Raw genomic sequence first — 20,275 nt, forward strand, 5'->3', positions numbered from 1 at the left:
GAATTGACCTACCTGTAACTCTGGTTCTTTGAGTGGTCCTATGTGAATTCACACTAATGGATTTAGTCTGCACATGCGCAGAGGCCTCGGAATATTCTGGAGGACTGCCCCTCACAGCCCACGTGGTCCACCCGTCATGACCATTACCTTAGTTCCCATTTCCGCTGCTGCTCAAAAGAGGAGAAACAGACGTGACGGAAGAGGGGAGGACAGGCGGGAAGTGTGAATTCACAGAGGACCACTCAAAGAACCAGAGTTACAGGTAGGTAACTTCTCTTTCTTCTTATGGCCTCTGTGAATGCACACTAATGGTTGATTAGCAAGCTTACCTGAATAGGCGGAGGGACATCACGGCAGTGGTGGGATTCAGGCGGTTCGCACCGGTTCCACAGAACAGCTACCTAATGTACTATGAGTTCTGCAGAACCGTTTGTTAGCCTGCCGAATCCCAGCACTGCTCCCTCCCCCACCCTCTCCCGAGCCTCGCGAGCAAAGTGTGCAAGAGTGAGTGAGCAAGCGAGCCCAGTCGTGCAGCTTGTTCTGCGCACAAGCACCACCAGCGGAGGAGGAGGACGGCGACCGAGAAACACGACCATCACCAAAGCACCACCATACAGGCACATTTGAGGGAGAGGAGCGCTGTGGAGCGGCACAGAGAGAGAGAGAGAGAGAGAAAGAGAGAAGGAGAAGCAGCAGGAGGAAGAGGAGGAGGAGGAGGAAAAGGAGAGGCCACCCCGGATAGCCAACTGAGACAAAAGTAGCTCCAAGCCAGCACCCAACTCCACCTTGGGAGGCACGCAGCCAGGCAGGCGCCTCAGCATGGCTTCGGAGGAACTCTACGAGGTGACAGCCCCAGTGCTTTCCCCCTCCTCTTCCTCATCTCCGCCTTCCTTAATCTCTACCCCAACCTTCTTTTTCTGGGTAAATGCTCAAAACCTTGCACTCCCTTCCTTCTTTTTTTCTTCTTCTTCATATTTTGCCTCTCCGCTTTCTTGGCAGGGCCCTCCCTGTGTGTGTGTTTCCAAATTGCGAGCTTCTCTCTCTTCCCTCACCCTCCCCCAGTTTCGTTGGAGGGGGACGGAAATATGACTGAAAGGAGGAGACGGCAAAGTGTTACCATTGGCTTGCATTTTTTTCTTTCTTTTTTTCTTGCCCCCCTGCAACTCCACAGCCACCCCTTAACCTCTCCAGCCTCACCACGAGGAGAGAAGGGAAGGGTGGGTGTCGGACGGTGGTGGGGCAGCAGTGCTGACAGGCGCGACTTGCCCAGACTCTCTGGTACACAAAGTGGGGCTCTCTCGGTAGTATGCAAAAATGTGTGCAAAATCCCGTGTCCCCTGTAGGGAGGGCGGAAAAAAAGAAAGAAAGAAGGATTTCCTTTCCCCCTAAGGTTGCCTTTTGGAAGTACACTGTCACCTCGTTGCAGTAGGGCAGCCTGCGTAGATGCAAAACATTAAACATTCAGAACTGACCCAGCTTTTCACGTTCTTTAGCAAAAATTGCAAGTTTTGTTGAGGGGGGTTCAAAGTCACCGTGTTGAGACGTCACCGTCCTCACTTATCTGTTTTAGAGATTAGACAACTTTCTCAAGGGGAGTCATGGTTAGCTTTTCTTGGGAAGGAGATGACTACTTTTGCTTTGAATTTCCGGTCTTCTGGTGTCAGTTTCATATTTTGAATGTCTGGAGACAATGGGGTTTCTCTTGGATGCAACTTCCTGGTTGGTATGTTTTACTCAAGGGCCACACAGCATCACTTATTTGGGAAGCATTCTATCCATTTGGTAAACATGTGCTCCCACATGAAAGCAAAGTTCTCTCATGCCATGGTTAAAACACTATGGGGGTGGCATGCTCACTTTAAAATGGTATTCTTCGTTTCAACCTAGAATCTTAGAACCATTGTGATATAAGAAATGAGAGTATGAAATTTGGGAAATAATGTTAAACACATTTAGAGTAAGCCAAGTTCAAAGCTATTGCACTTCCTTTTGAGTACACCTGCAAAAGCTTATGCTCTTAGTTGCTTGTCAGGACACTAGTAAAAACTTCTTATGAATGGAGAACATGTGGAATACAACCAGCTAAAGGGAAACAGTCCCCAATGTGCTTCTCTTGGAGTAAATAGGCTTCAATAGTAAACTCACAATCATAAGTTTTCTGTTGGAAAGATGGGTTAATCTCGTTAATGGATGTGAAAATGTTGGCTTAGAATGTTAGCCAAACTGAGTCTTTAAAGGAATCTCACATTTAGAAAATCCCCTTTTAACCAGGTTCTATAAATAAGAGTTATTCAAACCTTTAATTGTCTTTCATACTTGTTTTAGTATTTTCCTGTTGAGAATGCAATTGGGCAAGTTTCTAATAATGAGGATTCCCAAGTCTAACAAAAGTTAGGATCCACCTTGGGATGAATTGGGGTGCAGTCAGATGGTAAGGCATTTGACAGTACTGAATGATCTACTCCAATTCATTCAGCTGTGGGATTCAAAGATGTCTGGTGCTTGGTTTTGTTAACTGGGCATTGGGAACTATCTTTTTTCAAACCATGTCAAACATGGCTAAACATTTATAAGTATATGGCAAGGGCTTACCACTTGATCTGGAGTTGAAATAGGTACTTACCAAGGCCATACTCCTAAGTATATTTAAGTCTCCAGTGGGACTTACTACCAGATAGACATGTGTATTGTCCAGGTCCAGGTCCATGAATGAGTTATAGATTGGTATGGAAATTTCATTTACAGGTACGTTTTTCTGTCATTTATAAAATGCTACATCCTTATGCAGTTACGTTTCTTTTATAAATAGGCTCACACTTTTTTTTAAATGCCAAAGTTGCCTGATTATACTTCATGCTAAGTTTTAGATGGAGAGAATTGCATCTGATTATATCTATAATGGCCTGAATAGAAATCTTTAGCTGCGATAAATGTCTTGTTCAGATACAGTGACTGATTTCATGTTGAATTCTGCAATGATTAGTTGATGTACAGTGTTAAATGAAATAGCTAGCTTATCCTTTCTAACTTGGCCATTGGTTGACTTCCTCTTTGAGATCAGTGCCATATTGGGTTCAAATGATGTTAAAGATTAAAGGATTTCTTCAACTTGATATAGTCTGGAACAAGAAATTGTCAAAAGGAAATGCAGAACTTGACTACTGTATCTTTTTAGAGGAAGGAATCACATGTCCTTTGTCTTGTTTGGAGAAAAAAACCAACAGCTTGAAATTGAAAATTGTATATCAGTTTTGGTCTCTTTAGAAATGTACTGTTATTTGTCATTTGTATGTTGATACATGTGGAACCTGCTTGGGAATCTTCTATCCAATTGAAAGGTAGGGTTAAAGTATCATTAATTAATAAATTATAGGTTATAATCTTAATCTCCTAATCCATAAAATTAGTAGCTGGAGTAATTGGAGTTGTCCTAATTGTTAGCACAGATGATCAATTCTGGAGATAACTCCTATCCTTCAGTGTCTGCTAGGTTCAGGGCATTTATTAGTTGACAAAAAACAGTACAGTACACAAGATAAAATGTGTGTTAAAAACTGTTAACCCTGTTATATCTATGTATCTAGGTGGTTCACGTGGCTTATTATTTTATATTTAAAACACTTTTATTACATTTTAAAATACGCCTTGAAAACCCATTATATAACTGAGGATGGTGGATTTTCCAGTGACTTATCAAACAGCAATATGGAAATATCTTCAATAACTGTTTGTCAGGTATTTAATATAAAAATCTTCCTTTAAATATAATCTAGTTGTCTGTACTTCTTTTACTGTTCTTATTGCAATATTTAATGCATGAATTATTAAACTACCTTTCTGTATATCTTTTGGTATACAGTACTTAAAATGGTCATTAGGACATAGAACCTGTTGTTAATTTCTCTGAATCCCACCACTGCATCATGGCAACACCGATGATAAGACTGCATGCCCAAAACGTGCATCCTCCTTCGCACAAGCATCCAGACAATAATGGGATGCGAAGGTGGAGGGCATGGACCAGGTGGCAGCCCTCCAAATGTCCGGAACAGGCACTCCCCAGAGGAACGCTGTAGATTTGGCCACTGCCCTGGTAGAGTGAGCTTTAACTGGGCCTGGTAGTGGCTTACGTGCCAGTTCAACAAGGATGTTATCCTTTCCAGGTGCCTTGCCAGAGGCAAGGGAATGCAAGGCCGCTTTTATCTCTGCTAAAGTTGGTTCACTTTCCAGCTCTTCCAAGACAGGCAGGCACTCAATATTATTTAATGCCTCTTCGGTTACTACATTCTCTCTAGAATATACTCAGAGTAGTGCTGCACCCAGCATTCCATCTGCTGTGCTCGGTCCTGGATGATCACACCTGTAGCAGAATTCAAGGGAGCAGATTTCTTCTGTATTGGACCTAAAGCATGCTTGATACCGTCATACATTCCCTTGATGTTACCTGCGTCCGCTGCTATCTGTATCTGAGAGCAGAGCTGAAGCCAATAATCGTTGGACCATCTCCTGGCAGTCTGTTGGACTTGGCTATGAGCAGCTTGAAGAGCCTGCAAGTTGTACTCACTAGGACAGGCTTTGTATGGTGTTAGAGCTCTCCTCTTATTTATTTATTTATTTATTTATTTATTTATTTTAATTATCCTTGATGGCTGGAATCAACTCCTCTGAATGGGCTTCAAACCAGTCAGCCATCTTTTTGGTCTTCTTACCAAAGGTGGACAAGGCGGTGTTATATGCAGCGTTCTTGAAATGTTCCCATCGTTCGGGCCTGGCAGGGCTTCCTCAAGCGCTTGGGCAAATTCCTCCACTTTCCTTTGATTGCAAATCTTGTTGATGTCAATATGTGGTCTTCCTTCCTTTTTCGCGTGATACAATCTCTTTGTTCGCAGTTTTACTCTACTACACACCAGGGAGTGATGAGTATCACAATCAGCACTCTGGTAACTGCGTGTGATCGTAATACTAGGAAGGCTAGAACGTCTAGTGAGGATCAAACCGAGCTGATGCCAATGCTTCGATCTTGGATGTCTCCAGGAAACTCTGTGTTGAGGCTTTGTATTAAAGAACGTGTTGGTGACACAAAGACCATAATAACAGCAAAACTCCAGCAAGCGTTGGCCATTTTCATTCGTCTTCCCAATGCCAAAACGGCCTAGACAGGTGGGCCAAGAGTTGTGATCAGCACCAACTCTAGCGTTAAAGTCTCTGAGAATGAACAGCGGCTCTCTCTCAAGGACTTTTTTGATAGTAGCTGCCAAATCGTCATAGAATTTGTCTTTGACTTCTGTTGTGGATGACAGTGTTGGTGCATATGCACTGATGAGGGTGACCAGTCCCGCTGATGAGTGGAGCTGCAGAGACAGGATTCTTTCACTCCCCACAGTAGGTAGAACAATGGATCTCAGCAGAGTATTTCTGACCGCAAAGCCAACACCATATTCCCTGGTCTCGTTCAATGGTTTTCTCTGCCAGAAGAATGAGAAGTTTTTTTCTTTGACAGATCCCATGTCTGGCAATATCGTCTCTTGCAGGGCAACAATGTCCATCCGCAGTCTACTCAGTTCAATGTCGATAACAGCTGTCTTGCGCACGTCGTCTATTTCCTGCAGGTTGTCAGAAAGGCCAGGGGTCATTGTCCGAACATTCCAGGTGCCCAACTTTAGGGCAGATGTTTTCTTCTGATTGTTGCATGGTGCAGGGTTATTGATCTGCTTTTCGACTCTCCCACCATCAGAAGTAGCCCCTGGCATCATGCTCTATGCCAATCGAGCAAAACATATAACCAGTAACTGCTAGTTCCTGTGTTATTTCGACACTGTATGCAAAGCTGGAGTGTCCTCTCCAGAGCACGAAGCCTGGGTAGAATAATATGGAGGATAGGCTGTTACCCAAGCAGCAAATCCCCCCTCTCCACATCACTGAAATAGTCCAATGGAGAGGCAAGAGCCAATACAACTGGTTCCAGCGACGTCGCAGGAGTTGGGAGAACAACACGAACTGTCTACGGGACTCTGGCTCTGGATTTTGCCTCGAGGTTATCTCCTGAAGCCTTTTCCATCAGTGGATATAGCCACAAGGCAGTGGAGGTTTGAAATCAGAGTTTTCCTTCTCAACAAAATAGCTACGCCTTTATTGAATTTGATCAGAAAGAAGCAAGTGGAGAACATCTCCAGAGTTCCAGGAAGCCTTTGATCGTCTGAAGACAGCGCTGACCTTCAGGCCTACTCTTGTTGCACAGGACTTCGACAGAGAATTCACCATTTACACAAATGCACCAAATGTTGGACTTGGAGCCGTGCTGTGCCAGTCAGGTGACAGTGGGACTTTACATCCGGTAATGTATGTGAGCAAAAAGCTCCAGCCTAGCGAAAGACATGTATCTACCATTGAGAAAGAATGTTTAGCCATTGTTTCAACACTGCAGAAACTAAAGTCCTACATACAGGGAAGAAAGTTCGTTCTCTGCACTGATCATTCGCCTTTAAAATGGATAAGGACTATGCAATTGAACAGTAGTAAATTAACCAGATGAGCCCTGAGTCTACAGGACTTTGATTTCGAGATCAGGAGCATCAAAGGGTCTCTGAATGTGGTTGCAGATGCTTTGTTCCGAAGGCCTGATTAAAAAAATTCTATGTTAAGTGCAAATGTTTATAACTGTATTGATTGTCATAAATGTTTAAAGTGATAAATTTGACTTAAGAAACATAGTATTAGAGAGGAAAATTTAATATAAAGTATTTATTATTTATTTTATTTACAATATTTATTTTATTTATTTACAATATTTTTTAGCCGCACCATTGCCAGTGGCTTCTATTTATTTATTTTATTTATATCCCGCCTATCTGGTCGGGCGAGGACCACTCTAGGCGGCTAACAAGTATTTATAACTGGAAAAATATTGTTAAATTTACATGTGTCTAGTTGTTTGTTTATGAGGTCAAACTGGTAGGTTTTCCCTCATAAAACAAACTTATTAAGGGGGGAGGAATGTAACGATCACCCTGCCTGTGCATATGTATGAGTGTATTGGCATGTACCAATAAGAGTTGTTGGGAGGTGGAGCCAGTGGAACATATAGGGAGGGGTGAAGGAGATAGGAGGAGCAGATAGTCAGTGGGGAGTTGAAAAGCAGTTAAGAGTGTTAGAGAGAGTTAAGTGTGGAATAAGTTATTATGAAACTATTGAAAGTTTTAACCTTTTAGGAATCTACTTAAGTGAAAATCAAGATTTGAACTGTATTCAATAAACTTGGTTTTGTTAAGTTACATGCAGTGTGGACCTCAGTCTTTTCAAGTAAATAGGAACGTGGCGTGGGCCTTAGATTAGTGAAATAATCCAGGGACACACAAGGGGCATGTCACACATCTATACACTAGTTTAACTACATTTTTTCCGAAACTCTTGTTTTTATGGTATCTGGGATTACAATGGGATTTAACATGGCTAACAAAGAATGCTCAGATTAGAAACAGTTTTCTTTGAGCAAATATTACCCAAGTGTAATTTCAGGTGCAGCAACCTATATAGCAAGGAAAATGAATGTCTTACAAACGTGTGGCCAGCCCAATCTGGCTAGGTATTTAGGGGGTGGTGCTCATCTCCATTTCCAAGCCATAGAGCCAGTGTTTGTCTGTAGACAGTTTCTGTGGTCATGTGGCCAGCGCGACTAGAAACGGAATGCCATTACTTCCCATCATGGTGGTAACTCTACTTGCATTTTTACATGCTTTTGAACTGCTAGGTTGGCAAGAGCTGGGACAAGCGACGGGAGCTCACTCTGCCACGTGGATTCGATCTTATGACTGGTCTTCCAACCTTGCAGCACAGAGGCTTCTGTGGTTTAATCCCCAGCGCCACCACATCCCAATCTGGCTAATCACTTTTAAACTGCCCTTTCCTTTCCTTAAAGGTAAAGGTTCCCCTTGCCATTTAGTCCAGTCGTGTCCAACTCTAGGGTGCGGTGCTCATCCCCATCTCCAAACTTATCTTCCCATTGAGGTGGTACCTATTTATCCACTTGCATTTACATGCTTTCAAACTGCTAGATTGTTCCTTTTCCTAGGCTTGCCTTAAACCCAAATCATTAGAGCCTAAGTGGTTTTTAACTGAAAAATAATAATAAATTCTTTAGTTAAATAGCACAATGGTTGAAAGGCACTTTCTTAAGCTTGAAGATACATTTGTAATATGTGTCAACTTTTCTAGGCCAGAACCAGCTCTCTCTGCTAAAAAGTAAATTACGTTACATACCAGAGGTCCCCAACCTTTTTGGGGCCGCAGACCATTTTAGGGGAGTGAGCTCCATGTATGGGGGGGTGCGAATTCTTCCTTAAATTTGAAGACTGGCCTTGGTCTTTATTTTTAAAAGAAAAAACAGGCATTGTGAGAGAACAAACGCACAAGGAGCTTAATCCGACAGCCCAAAGAATGACCTTCTGTCAATAACCTTTTTGAAAAGTAAAATTCCACTGTTATGTAGGAAAAATCAGGAAAAGGCTACAAGGTACTTTGAAGCAATACAAATGCAGGAACAGGCGATACCTTTATTTGACCAATGAGATTTTTTTTAAAAAAGGAAGCTTTTGATGATAAACCATCTTTTTCTAGGCAGTGAATCAGGTTCTTGTGGGTAGTTCCAAAATTTTACGCTGTTATTAATGTTGAGGCCACCTTAGCTTCTTAGTTGTTAATGGCTGCAGTATGCAAGCTCCTCCTCCACTAGCAGCTTGGAATTTATGGCCCATCTCTTAAAAGTATTTTTGCTCCAAGTTCATCTCTTAAGGGGGGGGGAGATTGCCTGGTTCTCCTTTGTTTTAGGAGTACTTGTTTTGAACACTTGTGGAACTGCCACTCCTCGATAACAATACAAATGAAGGAACAAGTGATATAAGGTATCACTTGTTCCTGCATTTGTATTGTTATTGAGGAGTGACAACTCCACAAGTGCTCAAAGGAGGTTTTATTGCAACACTGGGTTGCCTCCAAAGATACATGTACAACCATACACAATCTCAATGGCAGAATATAACAGTTTGCCAATAAACTAGACTTAATGACCATATTGGCACACAGAAACTAGAGATAATACAACAAATGAAATTCTCACTTGTCAATTTTACTTTCTATACTGGTGCTGAAAAAGCCACAAGAATGACACCAAGTATGCACTTTATAACCCCAAAAATATTGCTAACATCATCTGGATATTTTTCTTTCTATTTAATGTCTGCATTGTTAATGTGCAGGGTTGGAAGATGGCAGGAGCAACTAGAACTTCAAACAAAAATACTCTCACAATATAGATTTTAGATAGTATAAAGCAGTGGTTCTTAACCTTGGATTACTCAGGTGTTTTTGGACTGCAACTCCCAGAAGCCTTCACCACCAGCTGTGCTGGCTGGGGTTTCTGGGAGTTGCAGTTCAAAAACATCTGAGTAACCCAAGGTTAAGAACCACTGGTATAAAGTACTGTGGACTGTTGCTTAATTTTTCAGAATGCAGGGGAGCTGCTCTTCTGCTCACTACAACCATCATACACCTACAAAATTAGACCTAGGAGGCATGGAATGCTTCAGAGATGGTTGCAAGAGATGTGGAGAACTGATAGCAAAGGACACAAAATTATGCTGCAAACACCAGCAGAATACTGGATTTATCAAAAGCAGTACTGTAGTTCCCAATCTTGAGTAACCCAAGTGTTCTTGGACTGTAGTTGGCTGGGGTTTCTGGGATTTACAATCCATGGGTTACCCAAGGTTGGGAACCGCTGAACTAGAGCCTCATGGGGTGAATTAAAATTCTCATAAGTTTTACTATTGCGCAGCCTTAATAAATATGCAGCCTGGGAAGCCCCATGAAAAGCAATGTATAAGCCAAAATCTCCATGAAAACATCCAACTGCAACAGAAGCCCCCAAGAAAAAGGGGTCTTACACAAGAAACTGGATACCCATGGACAATTTAAAGTGACTGACAATGCCTACCTACTACTGATAAACATCTCTACTTAAATGAAAGCAAAAGATGTAATGTCTTTATTACGTGGTGAAAAACTTTTAAAACTTTCTGGCTTAATGCATTTCGGAATCCTGATTAACTTCAGTGGCAATACAGACCAGAGAAATATAAAAATTTTGGTTCTGGTGAAGGCTCTGCCGAAATGCCTTAAGTTTTTAAAGCTTTTCACCGCATAATAAAGACACTGCATATTGTTACTTATCCCAGACAACCTGAGATTGTTTTAACAACTTGTTTACTAAAATTTGGAATGGCAACTAGGGACTAGATACAGATTATACAAGATTATTATTCAGCCCACCACAGTTAGATATTCCTGTTTTAATGCAGTGGTGCCTCGACTTATGAACTTAATCCATTCCAGAAGATGGTCGTAACTCGAATTGGTTGTAAGTCGAAGCACCATTCCCCACAAGAATGCACGGACACCCTATTAATCCATCCCAGCCAGAAAAAAAATCACCAAAAAAACACAACACTGCAAGCCCCATCGGAACATGCTGGGGCTGGGAGAAAAAAAAACACAAAAAACAACAAAAAACTGAGCAAGCCCCACCAGAACATGCTTGGGCCAGAAAAAAAACACACCAAAAAGCAAAACAACACAGCAAGCCCCATCACAACGTGCTGGGGCTGAAAAAAAAACACACACACCAAAAAACAAAACAACAAAACAAGCCCCATCGGAATGTGCTGGGGCCAGAAAAAAAATCACCAAAAAACAAAATAACACAGCAAGCCCCATCAGAATGCGCTGGGGTCGAAAAAACACACATACCAAAAAACAAAAAAAGTCACAGCACAGAAACATAACCCCCCAGCCCAAACCCACATTGCAAAACCCTGTATGTACGCACTCAGAAGCAGAAAGCAACACCAGGCAGTCTGAAGCATCATCCAAATGCACACACTCTAACTGTTGTGGCGAAAGAGCTACAAAGAAGCAGCCTGTACACTGACCAACGGTTACCAATTTAAATTCCCTGCCTTTTCCCCCACCTTTTTTCTGATCGTAACTCAAAGCTCCAGTCACAAGTCGAAGCAAAATTTTGCGGCCGGAGCTGGTCGTAATTCTAATTGGTCATAAGTCGGGACGTTCGTAAGTCGAGGCACCACTGTACACAGCAAAGTACCACTATAAAGCTCAAACCAAGAAACTATTGTTGTCTTTCTCTCCCACACTCTCAAAACAAGTTTTACTTCTGGAAAGTTAGGACAAAATACTGCACTATTTATGAATTGGGACTTTTCAATGATACTGCCACAAAGACACACACTTGGTTTACTAAATAACTAGATATGCAGCTGGATGATTGACTGCATTCACTGATTCATCAAGTAATCCATATTATTTTATATATAAAATAAAAGTCCCACCTAATTTCAATCAAATCTAACAGAAAAAAATCTAATATTTTTGTAAGTAAACTAGATTGCTATACAACATTACAATGCAGCTGGAAGATACCAGTAAGTACACTTATCAACTTGCATAAATTCAAACCACCCTTTCAAGAACTACTCTTACCAATATCTTTACAACAGCAGTCCCCAACCTTTTTGGGGCCAGAAACCGGCTGGGGAGAGCGAGCTCCATGTGCGAGGGGGCAGGGCACCCCTGCACGAACGCAGGGGCATGTCTCACCTGTGGGGGGGCATGTCGCGCTAACCCCGCACGAGCGCAACATGCCCCCTGGAGGTGCAACACGCCCCCACCATAAGCTTAACATGCCCCCCATGTACGTGTGTGTAGGGGTGGAAATCTGTATTTGCGGCCCAGTTTCTGCAAGCCCACGGACTGGCACTGGGCTGTGGACCAGGCCACGGACCGGGGTTGATGACCCCTGCTTTACAAGACTCAATCTGTTAAAATGTTAGTGTTCAGATCACATAGCAACAGCTACTGTGACATACATCTTACTACTTTCCTATTTCCTGAGAAATCTCATTCAGGATTTATTGCACAATATCCTGCAAGAGTTAAGTCAAATCACACAAAAGCCAGGGACAGGAGTTGGGCAACAGAAAGAACACACTTTGCAGAAAGTGTCCAAAGCCTTACCTGCTCACTTTATCCTTTGTGCCAGAATTCAAGGAGTTCTTTCAAGTAACTAATCCTTCATCTGCTGGGCACAGAGGAAGCCAATAGCTAAGAAAGAAAAAGGCCAGGAATTGGGACTGTGAGCAAGCATGCTGAGTAAATACTAGAAAGGAATTTCACTATCAATGGGGATTCAACTATAATGGTTTTCTTACATCTACAATGAAAAACGTAAGCTTTCCTAAAAGATTATTCAGAAGTAATGATAATACATAATCCAGATTAGAGATCAACCTGAGTCATTGCCGTTTAGCACAGAAACGACCCCAAACCATTCCCAGCTATGCCCCAAGACAGTTAATTACACCATTCTCTGTGTGTTCAACTGAAAGGAAGCCCGTGGAGTTCAGGGTTGTACACAGACATTTGTAAACAAGGTAAATTTTAAGCTTGCTCTTCCAAAGCAACAGCCGAATACTAAAAGGAAGCCAGCATTCTATGTACTGTAAGGCCTTTCTTAGCGGCAGATCCCTTCCTGGTCGTTTACATGTAGCTGAACTCCGTAGGGCAAACTTGGTCTGGACAAGTGAGGACACGCGTAGAATAGGAGAATGCCACTCACAGGAGGAAACGGAAGAATAAACCCTAAAAGCCTTTCACTCCTTTCTTTCTTTCTTGCACCCACCCCCTTCCACCGCCACAGAAGCACTACCTCTTGTTTTCAAAGGGCTGCCCTCCAGCACAGAGTTCTCTACTTCGAACCCCTTCGAGGCGAGTGATCCACCCGCTGCCTGTTTCTCTTTCGCTTGCTCTGCCAACTAACTTCCATGGCGGAAGCCAGGCGAAAGGTGGCTGGAGGGAGGCGCGGGGGAGGGGAAGCTAAAGCGGCATATGCATTTACAGTATTAAAGACCCAAGCACGCTCTGTCTCGCTGACGAACACCGGGACTTTCTGCACCCACAAGCCGGGGTGGGGGGAGCCCAGGCAGTCGCGCGGCGGCCACCCCACCCTCTCCTTGCTGGTCAGCTTATTCAACCAGCAACACCCCCCCCCTCAAAAGCACCACCTGCGGACTCACCTGCGGCTTCACCAAAGGTGGGCTTCCACTTTCTCTGAGCAAGCGCGGAGACCCTGGAGTCCGGCTGGCGAAGCCGGTGGCCACTCCACCCCGACCCCCTCAAGTGCAACCCGAATCGTCGCGGTTCATTAGACGAGAGGAAACAGCCACCATGTTCCTTTCCCCTCCGCAAGCGGCTGGAGGCGGATCCGGGACCCGCCCAGGAGGCGGTGGAAGCGGCGGGACCGAGCTTGGGATGGTGGTGGAGGGGAGTAGCCAACGGGCCTCGGACCCTTCGCTGGGAGATGCTGGGGAGCAGGAGCTCCGCCCTGAGGCCCTCGTTGACGTTGCCTCGGGCGCGAGAGGCTTCTCTCTCTCTCTCTCTCTTTTTTTTCCAGAAGCGTGTTGTGGCTGAGGCTCTCCCCTTCCACAGACTTCGATCCTCGTCACTGCCAGTGCTTGGCCCTGCCGCCCTATGACGACATTCTGTTCACATTTACCCGGAGATTAATCAATGGAGTGTTGATGACTTCCAAGTAGACTTCTCGGGACGGAGGCTTTTCCTCGTATTGTGTTAAGTTGCAAAGAGATCGGGTGCAAATGAAGAGGAGTAGGACAAGAAGCCAAATAGCAACCGAACATATTTTATTCACTTTACTGTTGGAAAGCGGCATTTGAATAACCCCCGCTCTGTGTATCTGAAGGTCGTAGAAGACGGAACTGCCATTTTAAAAATAAAGGCATTGTCAAAGCAATCGGTAAGGAGTGTAAGACATTGGAACACAGTATTTTGAAAACGAGGGTTTAATGACATTTCATTCTTATAATAACCGCAGTTTGGAATGGCAAACGGCCATTTTATTGAATGCACATGCTGTTGAATGATTCCCTGTACTACAGCATGCCCCTTGTTCTGGATAATAGAAATAACTTTTGTCAAAACGAACGTGGGAACACACACACCATGACTGTGAGAGTGGAAAAATAATAAAAGTCTTGTGAACCACAAAGAGCTCAATGGATCCACATTCTGATTCTTCATTCCAAACAGCAAAGGATATTTTGGAAGACCCTCCAAAGCGCTGGAATCCCAGACAGCTCAGTTAACAAAATCAATTCATACATAGCAGTCAGACTATTCCTAACGTTTGTCTTGTAATACTTGCCTTGGGTAGTTGCCCCTAATTGATGAGGTGCCAGGGTACATCCTGGTTGTCTGTTTAGTCACAGACTTGATTGCACAACTGAGATGTGCCCCAGCCACAACTGAGATGTGCCCCAGCCACAATTTAGCCACAATTTGCCTAGGGAAGTTATGCAGACCCTATACAAACACCAATAGGTCATTAGATAAAATTGATAAATTGAATGTGGCATAATATCCTACTGAAACAACCTTTCTAATTTCTGTTGAAATCTTGGGAACTGTGTTGTAAAAGCACTATCGGGTAGCTGTATGGAAAAAATTAACAAAATGGTGACCTATTTTGTCTGTGCAGTCTACAATGCCATTTAGTCAAACATTTCCTTCATCTCCATTGGAATTTTGGCATTCATTGTTTGTAGCTCTCCATGACTGATATGATAAATCAGAGACTTATTTCAGTTCTTGAGCACCAAAGTTTGTAACAAAAACCAATATCTACTGGGATAGAGTAGTGTAAGAACTTAGTGCTACAAATGGACACCAAGTCAAGTTGAATTTTTTTGTTGCCCATTCTTGAGTTTACTAGTGACAGATGTTGCTGGTTCCATGGGCACTATAACACAAAACAAATAGTATAGTAGTTTGGGCTGTGTGTGGCCCTGCTAGCTGCCTCATATGTCAGTTAATACTATACCCAAAAATATACCCAGTCAACCATTCTGTTGCTCTCAGACTGTTCCAGACAATCATTTCCTTTAGATGCTTTATTTGAAATATTTCTCCATGAACTGCTGTAAAAATCTTAAAAGAGATTATATGATTTTTGAAGTAACTTATGTTATTTATATGGCTCTTAATATGCAATGTGATCTTTATTTTTTAAAGGTAACACTTGTTGACCTTTTTTTTCCTCCTTTGCATATTGCAGGTTGCATGTTGCAGACGTACAGCATGTAGACATTCCTGTCCAGCTCTGAAAATACAACCGTAGCGAACAGCCCTGCCCTCACCTGTCCATCACAGCAGAACAGTGGAGTAGGAGCCAATGAGAGGACAGAAGGTGGAGCCAAGAGGGGCGGGATATAAAGGCTGGCGTATGGAGTATGAGGAGAGATTCGAGTAGTGAGAGACAGTGTGAAACTTATAAGTGAACTAAGAGTGAGTTAGATCTGTAAGAACGCTGAATAGTACATGTGATGAGATGGGTTTTTGAGTTAAAATCTTTTAAGGCATATGGGTTTTGTAATTAAGAAATGAGCCAGAGAGGTTCCATCTTGTTTCTTAGTATAAAGTATTTTTGCTATGCTGACAAGTTGTTTTCTAGGCGAGCAGAGAGAATGTTATTCTAATAGCCTGAGAAAAGAACTCTGTGTGATTAGATGGGAATTGTTGTGACTCTTTGATAAACTACAGTAACCCAAATAACATCTGGTGTGGATGGGAAAGAAGTCATGTGATGCAACAGGACTGTTTGCCTAGTAACGAACTCTGATTGGATGACATCGTGGGAAGGTGCGATGAGCCCTTGCCAGTTACTCTTGAAAAAGGAACTTTTTGCCTATGGACATTGTCTTTCAAGACCGATCCTTCAGTCATTCGTGACACATGGGACTAACCTTTACTATACTGGACTTATGGGATTTTTTTCCTAAGGACTATGCATGGACTATTTTCTATGGTCTGTTACCTATGGAATATTCTTTATGGACTTCTTTTCTTGGAATACTCCATATGGACTATGCTCTTGTAATTTTGTAAGGACTATGGTATATTTACTGGATTTTTCTTTTCTAAGGACTATGGGACATATAATGGATTTTTACTTTTGTTAAGGGATTTTTATTCTACAGTATCACTGAGGACTATAGCCTTTTCATAACCTACTTGGATTATTTTGTTTTTACTAATGATTTCCTAGACTGGAACTGTTTTTATTCTTTTTAATGGCTTTTTGTGTTTTTGTAAGGTTTTTGAACACTTTTCTATTTTTCATGTTTTCTTTGCCTCACTACATCTGTGTAACTTACCAGCACAATGCTAGTTTATTTGTTTTGGTTTGATTTGGCTTTGATACCTAGTAACATGCTTATTCTTTAATAAAATAAAGATTATAAAACTCAATTGGTTTTCTGAACAGTACACTTGTCATAGGGTCATCTGAGAGTGCTGCCTCGGCCTAGCTTACTTAGAGTCCTGTCAGTGGTGCAAGTTAAGTCTAAGGACTACAAAGCCCACTTGACCTTTTCATAATAACATCTGAGAGTACCAGGGTGTTCTTATGTGGGCAGACCTGTGAGAAGGAGTGTTGTATCTTGGCTAGCTGAATTTGGACTCATTCAGCCCATTTTAGCATGTGCAAACTCCTGATTGCTCTCTGTCCAGGCTTACACGTGTTTTTGGACCCGTGTTTGTCACATGGTGGCAGCTGCGCGATGGACCACGTGCTGGGTTTTGTAGTACCTCAGGATGACCAATCTTTGTTCTATCTAGCAGCTTGAGTGACTCTGATCCACAAGCTAAGTTTTGATTGCAGTGGGACACTGATGCTTTAAGGAGCTAAGTGCTTCCCTGAGTGTGAACAGTAGCTTCCTAGGAAACGCTGTTTGCCAGCAATTAGGCTGTGGTGAGAGGTGTTAAATCTTCAGGCTGTGGTAATGTGTGTTAGAATCTGGGGTGCTCTTTTAAGAAAGAGATTCCCAGTGGGACAAGCAAACTGTTAGGAAACAATTGGATTTAATCAGTAGGCATGTGCAGGTTGTTACAACGTTGTAGTGAAGTAATTCTAAGATGCATGTCCTTTATTTTTGGAGTGCTTGCATTGAGGGGATGACTCTGCCTCTGTAATAGCACCCAAGTTGAGCAGGTCATTTCACAATCTTAGGATTGCTTAAATGACTCTGGCTACCTTGTTCTGGGACTTGCATTCAGCTTGTTTTGGCCTAAGCGTACTCCTATAATCTTAGGATTTACCGGAGGACCTGGCCGTGTTCCAGCCTAGATCTGGGTCTCCCACTACGATCTTAGGATCTGTCAGGAGTACCAAGCTGCATCTGGCTTGGCCTAGAGTCATGCCCTATGATCTCAGCATCTGTCGGGATGATCTGGCCCTAGTGGTATCTATCTGCACCCAGCTCAGTCATTGATCATCTCTGTAACTTTAGGGTTCACAGAGTGGTCACAGTTTTCTTTTCTCTTCCTTTTGGATTTTTCAGTATTTTGGTTTGGCATCTGTCTGTCCCCTTTGCATATCTTAGGATAGCAGAGTGACAGCAGTTGGTCAAAGGTGCAGAGAAGATTTTTAATTTTATTTTGGTTTTGGCAGCTGTCTGTCCCCTTTGCATATCTTAGGATAGCAGAGTGACAGCAGTTGGTCGAAGGTGCAGAGGAGATTTTTATTTTTTTTTATTTTTCTTGGAGTTTTGTTTTGTTTTTATTGCTGACCTAGCTTAAGGCTAGATTGCCAGCAGAATATGGGGGAGCAAGAACAGTCGACAGCCGTGGACAAAATCTTGGAAGTGGCTTCGGGATTTTTCAAGCAAGCCAAGCAGAAAATTCGGGAAAGAGATTCCCTTATAGAACAACTGTACCAGGAAAACTTACTTTTAAAACATTTTTAAGCACAGAACCTGGCTTGATGCAAAGGTTTTTCCAAGCTCAGCAGGGTTCATTTGAGGATTACTGCAACGAGACGCTCCAGACAATTGGGAGTGATCCTGAGACGCAAGATGCTTGCGTGGAAAGAGTTAACGAGGCCCAGTGGAATTCTAATGAGCATTCCAGAGGAGACAGCAATTTATCGCCTGTCCAAACAAAGGATTCACAGGCCCTGGAGTCGCGCGCAGAGAAAGGAATGCAGGAAAAAGAAACATCGCTTCACCGAGCTGTTTCCGTGGAGGAATTAGCATCAGACGACGCAAGGGAAAACTGCAGTGCATTGGAGTGCAGCTGAACACCACCCGCAGCTTTTCTTCAGAGCCCAGGACAGGTGAGAAGCTCTGAAATAATTCGGGATGAGACTATGGCTTCGCCAGAAGAGGGAAAGCAAGGGATCTTCCAAAACATTCAAGCAATTGCTGTGACTGAGAGCCCTCACATCAGCTTAGAAGCAACAGCAGTTCAAGGGGGAGTAAGATACCAGCAGGATGATGTAATAGAGACTCAGCTCAATTCTTTGCCAGGACTTGTGTCAGCAGATCTTGATGCATGTCAGATCTCAAACAACCCCCCTTCTCTTAGCCCAGAGGGAACAGTGAAATCAGACACTGTTAGGTTGGCAGGGACCCCGTGTACTTCATGGCAGTTTGGGAGTAATGAGATTTACCATGGGGGTGGCCTACTCAGTGCACCGGAGCAGTCTGCTGAGAAGGCTGGAGGAGTGAAGGTTTTCTCAGAGTCATTGCCAAGTGCCATAGTAGTTGATAGTGGAGCGGTTTTGCAGCATGGACTTTCACATTGTTTCAATAGTACAAGTGAATGTGGAGCTAATTCTGTAAGCTTGCTTAAAGATAGAAAGCTGCATTTGAACCTGTCAGATTGTGAGACTGTTTCTAACACAACCAATGAAGGGGGAAGCACTAACTTTTTGGGATTACAAAGTACTGATGTTTCTCCAGAGACTGAAATCATATCTGGAAACTTTGGCCCAGTACCACAGTTAACCTTCTCAGAAAGATCTTTAGAAAGAAAAGCAGAGGTTTGGGACCATACTTATTTTCAACAGCCTATTTTCCAAGGAAGTGGTGAGAATGCTGATACTGTTTCTGAGGTTATGCAGAGTACTCCCGAGGGAACTTTGATGCAACAGCGGCCTCTTGTGACCAAACCTGATAGCACAGCTAATTCAGCAATACAGATTTTCAGGGGTGTGGCATTTATGGACCAAGGCGTTCCCAATATTGTACCTGTGGTTGCAGAGGTAGACCAAGAGAATAATGAACAAGGTGGAGGAAATAATGTGGAGGTAGATACTGGCATGGAAGGCATTGATCAATTTAGCCCAGGACAAATATTGGAGTCTGTATTAGCTAATCATCAAAACGTTTTCTCGAATTCACCGGGAGAAACTAATGTGGTGAAACATTTTATTACAGTCAATGATGGTTTGACTGCTGTTTCTGTTCCTATGGACCTAGAAGGGACTAAGGGCAATTTAGTGTCTGGAACTGTTGAAAGTCTTATTTCACAAGGAGTGATTGAACCATGTAGAACAGCTGTATTCAATACTATTTCAGTGTGTCAAGGCAAACAGGATGGTCTCAAAGTGGAATTAGATTTTAGCCAGTTAAATAAGTTCACGGAGACTGAGACAATTCCTACAATCAATGTTGAGACGTTGGTAGAAATTGTTGCAAACGCTGAATACATTTCTGTGATTGGAATAAAAGGAGGGCTTTATCAGATTTTAATTAAAGAGGAACATCGCCCTTATACATCATTTACTTGCCCTCAGGGAATTTACCAACTCAGAAAACTAGCACCTGGAATGAAAAATACCTATGTTACTTTTCAGAAATTGGTTGATGAATTGTTTGGTGATTTATATTACGTGATTGGCTATGTAGACAACCTTGTAATTCACAGCCCTGATCCAATGTTACATGTAAAACATATAGAAACGGTACTTTGCAGATTGAGGAGCGCAGGATTGAAAGTGCAAATGGATCATTGTGTTTGGTTTGATGGGAAGGTGTCCTATTTAAAATATTTGATTGGAAATAATTGTTCTCTACCTGAGTATTTTAGAGTGAAAGCTATTAATGATTGGCCTGTTCCTACAGAAAGAGAACAGATATTGGTATTTTTAAGATTAGTTGACCATTTCCAAGGATGCATTAATGGTTACAGAGATTTGGTGTCACCTCTAAAAAAATTAATAAGGAAAGCAAGATCTGTTGCAATGCAGTGGACACGAGAATGCAACCAGTCTTTTGAGTGTTTAAAGATGTTACTTATAACAGAACCAATCTTGCAATCAGCTAACTTTGCTAAACCCATGATCATTCAAACT

At 42.6% G+C, this 20,275-nt stretch overlaps 1 protein-coding gene and 1 long non-coding RNA gene across 10 annotated transcripts in view; one reads left to right on the plus strand and one right to left on the minus strand.

Moving 5' to 3' along the window:
* Positions 1-13,326, minus strand: part of DENND4C (DENN domain containing 4C) — a 202,377-nt gene extending 189,051 nt beyond the window's left edge. For 4 of the 9 annotated variants that reach the window (XM_020790382.3, XM_078384927.1, XM_072988871.2 and 1 more), the window contains exons 1-2: positions 13,143-13,320; positions 12,085-12,171 (exon numbers count right to left, since the gene is read on the minus strand). The gene's annotated coding sequence lies outside the window, so the exon portion shown is untranslated. Of the gene's footprint in view, positions 1-12,084; positions 12,172-12,775; positions 12,893-13,142 lie in introns of those variants that run through there. The other 5 variants (XM_020790381.3, XM_020790378.3, XM_078384925.1 and 2 more) reach the window with 4 other exon arrangements.
* A 272-nt stretch (positions 13,327-13,598) lies between these two features.
* LOC140704080 (uncharacterized) lies at positions 13,599-18,237 on the plus strand. The gene is made up of 2 exons (XR_012083198.2): positions 13,599-13,879; positions 15,197-18,237. It is a non-coding gene; the product is annotated as an uncharacterized LOC140704080 (long non-coding RNA).
* The last annotated feature ends 2,038 nt before the right edge of the window (positions 18,238-20,275 follow it).

The sequence above is a fragment of the Pogona vitticeps genome, chromosome 2, assembly GCF_051106095.1.
Source record: "Pogona vitticeps strain Pit_001003342236 chromosome 2, PviZW2.1, whole genome shotgun sequence".
Taxonomy (NCBI): Eukaryota; Metazoa; Chordata; class Lepidosauria; order Squamata; family Agamidae; genus Pogona; species Pogona vitticeps.